Source organism: Lissotriton vulgaris, unplaced genomic scaffold (genome assembly GCF_964263255.1).
Source record: "Lissotriton vulgaris unplaced genomic scaffold, aLisVul1.2 SCAFFOLD_747, whole genome shotgun sequence".
Classification (NCBI taxonomy): Eukaryota; Metazoa; Chordata; class Amphibia; order Caudata; family Salamandridae; genus Lissotriton; species Lissotriton vulgaris.
Genome location: NW_028251225.1, coordinates 387087 through 400565, shown reverse-complemented (window position 1 = coordinate 400565; position 13479 = coordinate 387087). Strand labels below are relative to the sequence as shown.

Here is a 13479-nt window from a genome sequence, read left to right as displayed (position 1 = left end):
TCCTAGCTCCCAGAAAATAGAATGATTGCCCTCCGGTCCTCACTTTCTTAATGCACTTTGTTCTGGCCAAAGCTAGATGAAGTGACTGCAGGCTCCTTGTAGGGACATAAAACTTGATTTTCTCCTGGAGTATTTTAGGGCCAATTCGGTACAGAGCCTTATGTGTGTGACTGAGTAGCTTAAATGCTGCTCTTTGGCGCATGGGTAACCAGTGCAAGTTCTTATTGGACGTTGAGGCTGAACTTAACTTGCCCTTGTTGCAGACAAGTTTGGCGGCGGCTTTCTGAAGCACCTGTAGTCGCGTGAACAGGAGCTCGTTTATGCCTACAAATAGTTTATTCCCATAATCCATTTTACTAATCTGCAAGGCTTGCGTGACAAATCTTCTGCAGTCCAATGGTATCCAGGGGAAGAGCCTGGCCAAGAGTTTCATGGTAGCAAAACCTTTGCCACAAAGGGACCGTACATGGTCCTTCATGGACAGGGTGTCATCAATAATGATGCCCAGGATTTTTGCGCAATGTTTTGGAATTGGGGTGGTGCCAAGTGTGTGTGGCCATCATGTGGCGTCCCAAACTAATTTTGGCACCCCCGAAAAGTAAGATCTCGGATTTCCCTGCGTTCAGCTTTAAACAGTGCTCATGCATCCATTGAGCCATCTCCGTAAGGCAGTTATGTAGCTTTGATTTAGTGACCGCTGGACTTTCATCCAGGGCAACCATCAGCTGCGTGTCATCTGCATAGGAGCATATACCGATGCCCCACTTCCTGCTGATTTTAGCCAGTGAAGAAACATAGGCATTGAATAAAGTGGGGCTTAATGATGCTCCCTGCGGGACACCACAGCTGATGTGGTTAGATTTGGATTGAAATTGACCAAGGCAGACTTATTGTGTTTGGCTACTTTGAAAAAAGCTGAGCCAACTCAACACGTTGGAGTAGATTGATTTTTTTTAGAGGGTTTCCAGCAAACTGTTGTGAGTGACCAGGTCGAATGCCGCCGACAGGTCCAACAATATCAGAGCAACTGCCACTCCTTGGTCAGTACATGATCTAACATTGTCTGACACTGCCAGCAGTGTTGCCTCTGTGCTATTTTTTGTCCTATATACCATCTGTGATGGGTCTAGAAGATTGTAGTTGTCTATTGCTCTGCCACCCCTTCCAGTCCAGCTCAGTTTTCTGTCTTTGGTTTTACACACCCATCCACTTCCACTATTGATTCTCACTGCTGTTCCTGTCACTCGTCGGTGCTTACACCATCCAGCTGACCTGCTTTCTCCACCATTTTTCCTCAGTCTCTGTCTCAATCTTTTAAAAAAAAAATGTTAAGCATATGCAATTTGCTGCCAGGCCACTCCTTTAAAAAAGAAAACCTCTTGGTGCCCTTAACATTGTTTTAATGTAACTATCCAAGATAGGTATCTGCTGTCTTAAAAGGGTAAATTAAAGAAAATTACAAAATGGCTGCCATGTCATTATGCCTGCGTGAAGATGCATGATAATGCATGCATGATAATGCATGCATATGTATGCATGATGATCCTGATTCACCGGTGAGTGATGACACGTGCATGCTTTTGAACCATTGCATTTTTTTTCTCTTTTTGCTGATACAGTGTGGACAAAAGAAGGAGAAAACCTAAGAGGCCTGCGTTGGCAGCTAAAAGGCAAGACCTATTGGGTTTGAAAATGCCTATTATAGCTTCACGAAGGAGTGGCTAACATCTAATAATTCTTTGTTTGGTAATGATGTGATATCTTATTGTGTTACTGTATGAGGACATTTTGTAACCCTCCCATTGCCAGCATCCAAATCGCATGTAGCAGTGCTTAACGACCCTGAATCCAGTGGGCTCGATGGTGGTACAGTATTTACCTCACCTGATGTGGAATTTGGGGCCAGATGTAAAACCCACCAATTTGCGACTCGCAAATTGGGACTCATATGCGACTCACAAAGTGGGATGCATAAGAGTGTCTCAGACACTAGTCGCTTTTACCAATGGGGTTGCAAATTGCATGCCTCATGAATATTAATGAGGCAGGCACAATTTGCAACCCCATTAGGAATGGCTATCACTCCCAGGAATGGTGGCCTGCTGGGGTTAGCATACCACCATGTCTGGGGACTGCTTTTAAATAGAACGGGCTGCTTTTTAATGCAGCTCGTTTTCCTTAACCCCTTCAGCGCGGCTAAAGTTCTTGCGCTGTGCTGAACGTTCCATTGGGTCTATGGAACCATGATGGGATGGAACCGTCATAAGCACAGGCCAACCGATGCTCATGACGGGGAACCGTTCCGTCATGAGCATGGAAGAGGTTAAAGGAAAACAGGATGCATTTTAAAAAAAATTCTTTCCAGTTTCATTTTTTTAAGGGCAGGCAGTGCTCCCTGAGACTACTGCATGCTCTCAAAAATATTTTCTCACATACTCGCAAAGGGGAAGGGGTCCCCTGGGGAACCTCTTCCCGTGTGCAACTGGTTTACCACCTACTTGAAGTAGGTGGTAAGCTGCGAGTGTTCTGCGGCCGCAAATATGGTTGCAAAACAATTGTACATGGCATGGTGCCTCGCTATTAGGAAGGGACACCCCTTCCTAATAGAGGGAGTCGCAAATGCTATTTTGTGAGTTAGTGACTCGCAAAATAGCATTTGTAGATGCCATTACCCTTTTTTGCGATCGCAAACAATAAGATTTCCCTTTTGTGGCAGCAAAAAAAGGGTCATACATCTGGCCCAAATGCTTACCACAGAAAATTGAGCATCTGTAGGAATTTACTGGACATTTTCTCACAGGTAACTTTCAGGTTTTACTTGCAAAAATTAAACTAGAGAATATTGTAGGGGTAAAGTAATGACTGAACACCTTGGAATTCCCATCCCTGCACAAGTAGCTGTTTACAAATAAATTAGAAATCTACGGCCCACACCGAATCAGGACTTTGAAGTGCCGGATCTGTTTGGTAAAAGTAAAACACAATGCCTCACAGTAAAAGGCAGAAAACCACAGCAAATGGTCAACAAATAATTAATATTTTCTTTAATTAATTCAGAATGTTATAGTTAAGTGATAATAGTGCTGTTATTGTAGAGCACAGATAACCTTGTTGTTGTTAGCTTTTTCCTCCCAAGCTTTTTACACATAGTGAGGAAAGAATGGTGGGATGTAGCATAGCAGGAAGTACTGACAGAGAGAAGAAACGGTTCGCTGATGGGAGACCTGTTGTGAAAAGGTAGAGGAGGTGGCAAAGTTGATGGAGGATGAATGTGATTTGTGGTACACAGCAGTTTTTACTTGCCTCCTTCAATTATGTGTAATCCTTAATTGACTAAAGGAGACCACTGGAGATGTAGCAGATTTGGGTAGATGACAACATAATTAAAATGTTGGTTTCAGTCAGGAATGTATTTGAAGGAAATGTTAACTTTGCCATTGTTCCTCCTGTGAACAAGACATTTTTTAAATAATATTTGAGTCAGAAAAAGGAGGCACTGTAGGAAAATGACTAAAAATAATAGAAATTAATTTGCAATAACTTTCGTTTGATAGTGAAGGCACTTATATCTTTGTATGTTAGGATTCCAATTACTTTTTAATCTGTATTTCAATTTTAATTATATGATATGATTGTTTAGTATAAAATACCTGAGAAGTTATTTGAGGACATGCCTTTCTTTAAATTCTAACAGTTCATTTCTATTGTATGAACCATTTGAAATAGGTACATCGTGGGCTGCATCATGACACATAAATCAGGACTAATAGGAAAAGATACAAGGTCCTGAAAGCAAAGTATAATGGGAGTAATACAGAAAGATAATAGAATTTTGATATGTGTGTCAGAATCTTCATCCTGACAATTTGCTGCAAAGAACGCAATGTCAATAGGCTCCACTAGCAGAAGACTTCTATTGTTTCATTATCAGAAACAAGTCTAAAACCGTGTTAAAAAGTGAAGTCTCAGTAGGAATGGCATATAATGAAATGTATTGATGCATTCGGATTCTTGGTTGTCTCAGACTGCACTTGGTACTGAGACTAACTCTTGAAAAATAAATACAAATTAAAACAAAAACATTGGTGCTATTTACAAAAAAGTTAACAATATCTGCGTTTTGTGATGTTTATAGAAACAGTAAATAACAGCCCTATTCGTTAAACCCTTATTGTGATTGGCAACACGATTTCAAGCAAAATGTTCCCATATTAAGTCCTCACTTTTAAATGCTATAATCCCTATGTTAGGTGTTAAATCCACAGGCATAGGTTATCATGAAGGATTTATTTGAAACGGTAAAGGAGCAGACAGGTAAGCGTCCTCACAAGTCAATTGCCTTAGCACTCTCTCCAGGGCTCTACTCCTCCCCAACAATCTAGAATGGCACCACAGCCTGACCTAATATATACCAGCAAGTAAAGAATAGACATCCGTTAAATGATCAACATCGGATGATGGACATTATGCTCGACTCACGGGCTCCCTGTGTTACCAAAAGGGCATCGAAGCAGCTTTCCCAGAACCAGTGTCATGTTGGTGTTGCATGAGAGAAGGCTTTCATGGACAATTAGCATCCACAGCGATGGGCTGTGGGGCGAGCAAAATACTTGCAGAGTCACCAGAAGATGTTCATCTGGATCTCGTCAAAAGGGTTGAGTCCCATGAAAATGACATATACAAACACTTCATCACAGATGAGGGCAGTATCCCCCTCAAAAGCAAGTCACCTCCCCATCACACCAGCCTTACCACAGTGGGCATCCACCAAGCCAAATAGAACATGCTGATCCCCGCAGGAACAAGGTGGCTAAATATTGTGCAAAATTTGATCCTCGCGTGACTGCAAAGTATGACATTAAGGCCCTTATTGGCAGGGGCAGTTTCAGTCGGGTAGTCCATGTGGAACACAAAGCCTCTTAACAGTTTTCAGTTTTTAACGTCTTTATTGCGAATTGTTATTCATAAAAGACACACATACAAAACAAACAGTACAAAATAATTTAACAAAATCTTAAAATATCAAAGCAATACTAACAAGCAAATAAAGAGTAACAATAATTAGTTAGTTAAAAATTCCCAATTAAACATACGTTTATAGACGTCAAAAAGGAAAAATTACTAGAAATATAAAAAGAAAAACTTACAGATATACATTTGTATATGAAAGAAAACTGGACATCAATTCTGGACAGACCATAGTATAATGCAAAAGCATGCTATTCAAAATTATTCAAGACGATAAGTTTCGAACTGACTTGATCCTGATTAGCCAAGCCCATCCAAGAAATTTAGCCATTCCAATGGATAGCCATTCAGCAGTATTTGTTCTCAGAATGTACAAAGCTTCGCTACTCATTCGGGTATTAAGTCTGGAGCATACTGGTTTCAACCATTTACATCGTGGGTCACTGTAAGCAGTACATACAAATAAAAAGTGACCTAATGTTTCTCTGCAAACGGTACAACAGGGGCAAAAGGATGATTCTGTCTTCTGCCAACCATTAGTAAAAGCCCTCAATGGAAGTGTTCCTACACGGAACTGATGGTATAATTTTCTATCTAATGTTTTAGGAATAACATCCCAATAGTTCTCTATGTGAGGGACTATTTTATGAAGCAGAAACTGACCTGTCAAGTTCTGTTTCTCCGTTAGAACAACATGTTCTACTTTTACCGTTGACCAGAAAAGTAGCTTGAAGTCTTTTTTTGTAGGGAAAATATTTGAACCTGGCTCAGACCAGAGCAAAGGAAGACCCATTTTGATCAGAGCGGTCTTAATTTGCTTAAACCACGGTATATCACCGGCCCCCTGCTGCATTCTTACATCCTGTATTTCTCGGGCAAACATGGCAAGTTCTGGAGTAGACCATATGCGCCTCCATAGAGCTACCATCCTGTAGAGGGCTTGAAGTTTGATGGAATACAAGCCCATATCCATTAATAATGGTAGGACTGGTGTTGAAGGGGGCAGGCTGACAAGGTTACGAAGGAATTTGCTCTGAATCCTATCTAAGACAGACAGGTCCACATAGCCCCAAATATCGGCCCCATATAAAATAGCTGAACTAATTTTGGCACTATAGATTTTAAGAGCCGGTAAAACTCTTTTAGTGAGAGAGCATCGCTGCTCCTTCACTAAACAACCGGACAAGCGAGCAAATTTCAAACTGAGCGCAGCCACTTGTTCTTTCCATCTTAATCTATAGTCTATTGAAACACCAAGGTATGTCATAGCTTCAACCTGCTCCAAACTAGACCCATTCATGGTAACATACCCCCTCTTCGGTTTATTTTTTGTCAAGACCATGAACTTAGTTTTATTGATGTTAATTTCCAGGTCATTCTCATTACAGAAGTCCACAAATTTATTTATAGCCACTTGCAGACCCTTCTGTGTTTTAGCCAGTATAAGTGTGTCGTCAGCAAATATTAAAAGAGGGAATTTAGTCCCACCCAAAGAAGGGGCATCAGTCGGAGTGTCTGTGAGAAATTTCACCACCTGGTTAATGAAGAGTATAAACAGGGTAGGAGCCAGGACACAGCCCTGCCTCACTCCACGTGTCACGGGGAAGGTGTCTGTGACCTGACCCTGCCGCCCCCATCTAACTCTGGCAAAATTTCCCTCATGCATCCTGATTGTGAGATCAAGGAGTGCAGCAGGCACACCCATCCTTCTCAGGGCTGACCACATCTTTGCTCTTGGGACCAAATCAAATGCTGATTTGAGGTCCACAAATGCAGCATATATCGTGCCACCTCTCAGGAATACGGTTTTCCAGAAAATCATGACAAATCTTAATATCTGGTCAACTGTGCTAGTGTATTCCCTAAAACCCGCCTGCATAGGAGACAGAATGTCAACTTCAGACATCCATGAGTGAATTTTTCCTAACAACATTCGAGCTACAACCTTTTGAAGGGCATCAATAAGACTGATGGGTCTATAGTTCCCTGCATCAGTTCTGTCCCCTTTTTTATACACGGGCAGAATCTCTGCCCCTTTCCATGAGATGGGAATCTCAGTCCCTCTAGCTATTGCATTTGCCAAAAGTGTTATATACGGGACCCAATGCAATTGATCATACTTAAAAAGGTCCGCAGGGATACAGTCCATACCTGGGGCTTTACCGTTCTGCACTTGATTTAGGGCGGTGATCGCTTCTGATTTAGTAAAGACAATGTGATCATGAGATGGCACAGGAGACTGTACGCTGGCATCTTCCCTATTGTTAAGGGAGATCCGTTCCGCGACACTAAACTGTGCCTCAAAATGCTTGACCCATTGCTCAACTGGAACATAATTAACAGGAACATGCATATTACCCGTCCCACCCCATTTAACAACCTCCCAGAATTTTTGTTGGTTGGATGAGGTGCTTGCCTGGTATAAATCCAACCAACGCTGGTCATCCCATCTGGTTTTTGCCTCTTTAAGTACTTTCCTGTAGTTTGCCCTGGCCAACCTTATATCCCTGGCTATTTTTGATTTAATAGCAGATAACAAAGAGCTATGGGCGGCACGACAAGACTTGTCGTACCACTTAGACTTAGATTGCACTATTATCCTTCCTTTAACTGGTTCAATAAAAAAAGATTTAATTTTATTAAAAAGAGACTCGTGAATCATCCCAATTTGATCAGGTGAGATTCCTTCATCAAATAAGGGTACTATCAGGTTTGTTGCAGTTATGACCTCATCGGCAACTTTATTGATAATAGAGGGGTTATCTAGTAGCCTGGCCCATCTTACCCTTCTGCAATCATTCGTAAGACCAGCATCTGCAGTATAGATGCTGGTTGCAGGATCCAAAAACAAACCCTCCTGCAATAATAGCTTTACGGCCAGGGGATTGTGATCGCTTTCAGATCTCGTGACCACCGCCATATCCTCCAATAATTTCCAGTATTCTAATCTTAACAAGAAATAGTCAATGCGACTCGAGTGCAGGGAATTATCAAATGTAACCATTCCCATTGTATCTGATTTGGTCCTGCCATTTGCTGCACGCAAATTCCAATCAAGGCACAGACCTAACCACTGCATAGCAGCCTCAGTAACTTTTTTAACTGGTGGAATAGTTAAATGAGGGATATTCCATAACTGGTCAATCTCCCCATAACCCCCATCAACAAGGCTAGGAAAAGGTTCAAAAGAACAATTAAAATCACCGGCCACCATAACACATTTATCTCTACTAATACTATTCAATACAGAATCCAGTTCAGCTATCACACTCGCGGGCTTTCCTCCTGGTAGCCCTCTTGCATAAATATTAATAAGGAAAAAAACCTGTTTATTTACACCACATAATTTCAGGGCTAGAACATCATTACTCACAGTGGGGAGGTCTGTAATCGTAAAGGCTAAAGATTGTTTTATCCAGATGACCAGGCCACCCGACGGACGTCCCTTCAGTCCTTTGCAGGCTGGTTTATAATAGTTAAGATAGCCAGCTCGATAGATAGGCTCTGTTGACCAACTTTCCTGCAGAACAATTATATCGTGTAAATCTATAAAGGAACACCACTCAGCCTCTGACATTTTCCCCCTCAATCCCGCTACATTCCATGATAAAACTGTCAGAATGTGAGGTGGTTTCTCTCCCATAGATACCATTGGACTCATAGTTTCTACTATATTCAAAGGGCTAGGTGTACAGTTAGGGTGTGTATCCCTTTCTACCTCCCTCTGTATTACATTGATGGACCCTAAAGCAATCTCCAATTCAGGGGTTTTCAAATTAATTAGGGGCTGGGTTACTACAACTTCAGGTACCCCAATATCTAAAGATTCAGCATCTTGTCAATCTACACCTTCTAGCCCTGACAATGGTGCAAACCGATTTGCAAGGCGAGGATAAAACATTGGGTAGATCGGAGTTTCAGGTTGAAATCTGCCTCTAAACCTATCCCTTCTTTTGTGGTGGATTGGAGATTGGGGTCTAGTAGCGTATAAGGTAGGATAAAAATAATGCAGTGATAGTGTTTGCACATCTCCAACCCTTCCAAATCTTGCTTCCCTACTGATAAATTCAGTTACCCATGGTTCTCTAAAACTAATAACCACACAGTCACCCTCAAGGTCTTTCTTCTCAAAGCCTACCCAGTCCACCCTCCTTACATTAAGGATTTCAGGTTTTAAATCGGGGGGAAGCGGACGGTTTTTATTAAGCCAAAATATGACCTTATTGTAAAGATCCTTGTGTGTTTCTCTCGTGCCACTACTAAGGGGAGCCACACCAGTTAAAATAATAGTATACGGCACTGATTCCGGGGGGAGATTCACACACTGCTTCCTTGGGATAAATTTGGGGTGATGACTTAAAGCCTTATTCTGTGTAGAAGTTGGGTTTCTCTGATTCTGCGGGTTTACAGCAGACTTTAGCCCAGTTGAGTTCTCCATGGTTACTTTTTTGGGAACTGGTACTGTTTTATTTTGTGCTGATTTGGAAATAGATAACCCCGCTTTGGAGGTATTTTTGCTGTTATTACCATGATTATTATTGGCCCCTATATTATTATTGGCCATAGTAGTAGGCAAATTAGTGGGAGGGGCGAGGGGATTCAATCCTTTTGGTACTAAGCCAGCAAGGATTTTATTCGATGACACTATATTATCTTTAACCAATTTGTCTAAGGCATCCATTTTATCGTTTAACAATCTAGTCCTTTCGAAAAGTGGTAAAAGAAGTGATTTGAGTAGTAACTCAGTCCTGGCCAGGAAAATTTCTTCTGAGATACTAATTGTAGGATTACATTCCTCAGGATGGACAGTCAGATTAGTATTAGGTGGCTGTGAGGGAGATGAAATAAAGTTTCCCGCACCCTCAGTTTGTACATCTATGTCAGGTGAATCTACCCTTTTACGCTTCCCACGGTTATGGGAAGATGTATGTTGTGAACTAAAAGTGGAATCCATATGTTCAGTACTGACATTAAGATTAGGCGAATCTGAAAGGCCAGATTTCTCACTAACCAGGTCTAAAACAGTAGTCCCACCATTCGATAGGTTGCCTTGTGCAGTGTTAAATACACTTTCTTGGTTTGTCCCCACTACCTCCACAGAATAGTTATCGGGAGCAGTTAACAATAACGACTCCGCATTAATATCGTTACTATTTGTAGTTAACAATGTAAGTGGGACAGGGGGGACGTCCGCGCTAATTTTACCAAGAGAGGAACGTTTGCCCGTAATAATATCAAGCGAAAGACGCTTTTCAACCAAGGCTATCTCCTTTTCCAAAACGGCAGTAGAACGTGTGAAAAATTGATCAATAGTCCCTGTAAAAGTGCCATTTGAAGTGGAAACCTGAACCTGTCTTTCTTTACCCGACCTTAGGGGCATGTTTGTAAAGAGATTTACAAGAGTCTCAGATTTCACGGGTCTCAGTAAACAATTAATGAATATACATGATATATACCTCAAGATAAAAAAAAAAAAAAAAAAAAAAAAAAAAATACCAAATATTAAAACCAAATAGAAACCACAGTTTAGGAAAGAATAAATGTTAGATGGGTGGCCCTGCCCGGCCTCCTGCGGCCCCGGACGGCCACAGACGGTCCCGCCCTTGTCCCGGGCTTCTCCCGCGCGCTCTCGCGCGCTGCGGGAGTAGTATTGGATTAATGTAGAAAGAGGTGGAAGGGGTGGGAGGGGTCGGGGAGAGCGGCCCAGGTGTTGGTCCTCCGGGCTGGCAGGCGCTCCTGGGGGTTGAAGTCCCTCCTGAGCGCACGCCGCTCGCAGCCCCGTCAGTAAACTCCCCCAGCTGACCCTCCAATCTCCAAGCTGCAGAAGTTCACACAGCGCGATGCGGGGCCCGCGGAGCGGGTTCCGCGAGCTGTGGGATAACAGGCAAGACAAGTAAGTCCCCGGCAGAGTGCTCTCTAATCAGCAAAGCGTCCCACTCGCTCACAGGGAAATGCTGCTTAAAAACGGTCGGTGGAAGGGTGGGAGGGGTCGGGGAGAGCGGCCCAGGTGTTGGTCCTCCGGGCTGGCAGGCGCTCCTGGGAGTTGAAGTCCCTCCTGAGCGCACGCCGCTCGCAGCCCCGTCAGTAAACTCCCCCAGCTGACCCTCCAATCTCCAAGCTGCAGAAGTTCACACAGCGCGATGCGGGGCCCGCGGAGCGGGTTCCGCGAGCTGTGGGATAACAGGCAAGACAAGTAAGTCCCCGGCAGAGTGCTCTCTAATCAGCAAAGCCTCTTAACAGCCATATGCCATTAAAATGATTGAGACTAAGTACAGTGAAGGACGAGAAGAGTGTGAATCTGAGCTTAACGTCCTACGTCCGGTCCGTCACACCAACATTATCCAGCTCATTGAAGTGTTTGAAACGCAGGAGAGAGTGTACATGGTGATGGAACTGGCCACTGGCGGAATGTTGATTGATCAGATTACTGCCAGATTATTGCCAAAGGATCATTCACAGAGAGAGATGCTACACGGGTGCTCCAGATGGTCTTGGTGGGTGTGGAGTATTGCACAACTAGGAATCACGCACTGAGACTTAAAACCTGAGAACATCTTGTCTTATCATCTTGGGACAGATTAAAAAACTTATGATCACAGATTTTGGCCTGGCGAGCGCTCAGAAGAAGGGGGATGTCTGTTTGATGAAAACCACCTGTGGGACCCCTGAGGTCATTGCCCCTGAGATCTTAGTCCGCAAACCTCACACAAACTCTGTGAGCATGTGGGCTCTGGGAGTTATCTCTTATATTCTCCTCAGTGGAACTATGCCATTTGAGGATGATAATCGGACCAGGCTACAGCGACAAATCCTAAAAGGGATGTACAGCTGCTCTGGGGAGCTATAACACAGCAATACTCTACTCCTCGGGAGGCAAACGGACTCTGGCTCTGAACTCAAGCTGCTCCATTGTACAACAAACACCCTCCTATGAGCGCGGGGGTCACACAGCGTTCACCCAGTGAGAGCCTGCTTCTGCACCACCTCTGGCAATCTCTTCCTGCACCCTGGACCCTAAACGGAGGCTGAACAGGCATCAAAGAGGAGTCTCCTGCTGGGACAGCCCAGGAGACACTTGAAGAAGTGGCGCAAATACATTAGGGGCCCCTGAGAATATATAGGGGAATGAAAAAATGGGGACCGGCTGAATGGAACACCAAGGGCAGACTCCCTTTCCTAAACCCAAGATGGCTGCCACAGTGGTCCTTTATCACAATGTGCTACTACTCTGTTGTATGGCGTTTTGTGATCCGAGCGAATTTGCCTCAATTTATGCACTTAAATAGGTACAATTCACATTGCCCTAATATAGGCATAGAAATCTTACCCATATTTAGACATAGCCCATGCAGTCCAAATACAGGCATGGCTACTTCCACCCGTACCAAAACGTCACAACGATTTCTTGGAAAATCAGCTTAAGCAGTCAGGGACCTCCCCTCGCTTGAATATTGATTTGTCCAGAAACTCATGAACCTTGGGATTCTTTACTAAAATTATTATGCCCGACTAGGCACCTTCAAGGTATAAATATGCTTTCACTTGCTCTAGCAAGACACGGTGGTTCGAAGCAGTTTGACTATTTACTTGCCCGACGCAGCTCGCTACAGCAAGTGCCGAAGGAAGCCTACCCTCCAGCTGACACACTGATCGAGAAGCTGTCCTTTCTCTCTGCGAGAATCCAGCTCCAGTGTTTCCCAACTCCCCTTGCGGGGTGTTGGGAAATGGAGTCCCGAAACAGAGATACCAGACCTCCTTCATTTTAAACTAAGGTATGGAGCTGATAAGAACCTAAGAGAAATCTTGGATAGATTCTTGGCAAAGAAAACAAAACCTATGCTACACACAAACTTACTCCCTCCCACGTACATGACTTAGGTTAGGTACATTGGGGTAGGTGTATTTTAGAGAGCACTAGTTGAGTATTTTATCCTGTGTATTTATGTATGTGTTTGTATATGATTTAGAAACCATACAATGCTTCTACAGTATTATTTTACAATACTATTCTCACTGTACGCATTATACTTTGCAGCCTGCATTACGATTGCAGCAGTTCACTTTACTTGCATGAGAAAGAAGACTGTTCAATAAAAACCTTTTATTGAAAACGCCCGTCTCTCTAGATCTCTGCACCTCTGTTGAAATGAAGCATGCATGATTGACTGAATCAAATATTCATCTATTGTTTCCCCTACTCTAGAGATACAACTTTTATTCTTGGGAAACAAAGTTGTAATGTTTATGCGGTTGTCAGAAATGAATCCCTTCTTGTGTATTCGATAGAGACCTAGTTGACCTCAGTCCTACATCTAAATTATAGGATCTAATATTCCAATGTGCAGAGCCTATTGGGAATATAGGAACTACACTACATGGTGCCCAACGTTTGGTAAGGCACTAATTTAACGCTAGATACTAGAGTAACTCAGTCGTGCTTTTCACAGAGACCCCTTTTTGCCGTAAAATACTCCAAAAGACGTATGGAGTGGGTAAAAGGATAAAATATTG

The 13479-nt window shown here is 43.0% G+C and overlaps 1 pseudogene; it reads left to right on the top strand.

Annotated features, from left to right (window-relative positions):
• The first annotated feature begins 4585 nt into the window (after positions 1-4585).
• LOC147662974 (serine/threonine-protein kinase H1 pseudogene) lies at positions 4586-11815 on the top strand (annotated as a pseudogene).
• Positions 11816-13479: the final 1664 nt, after the last annotated feature.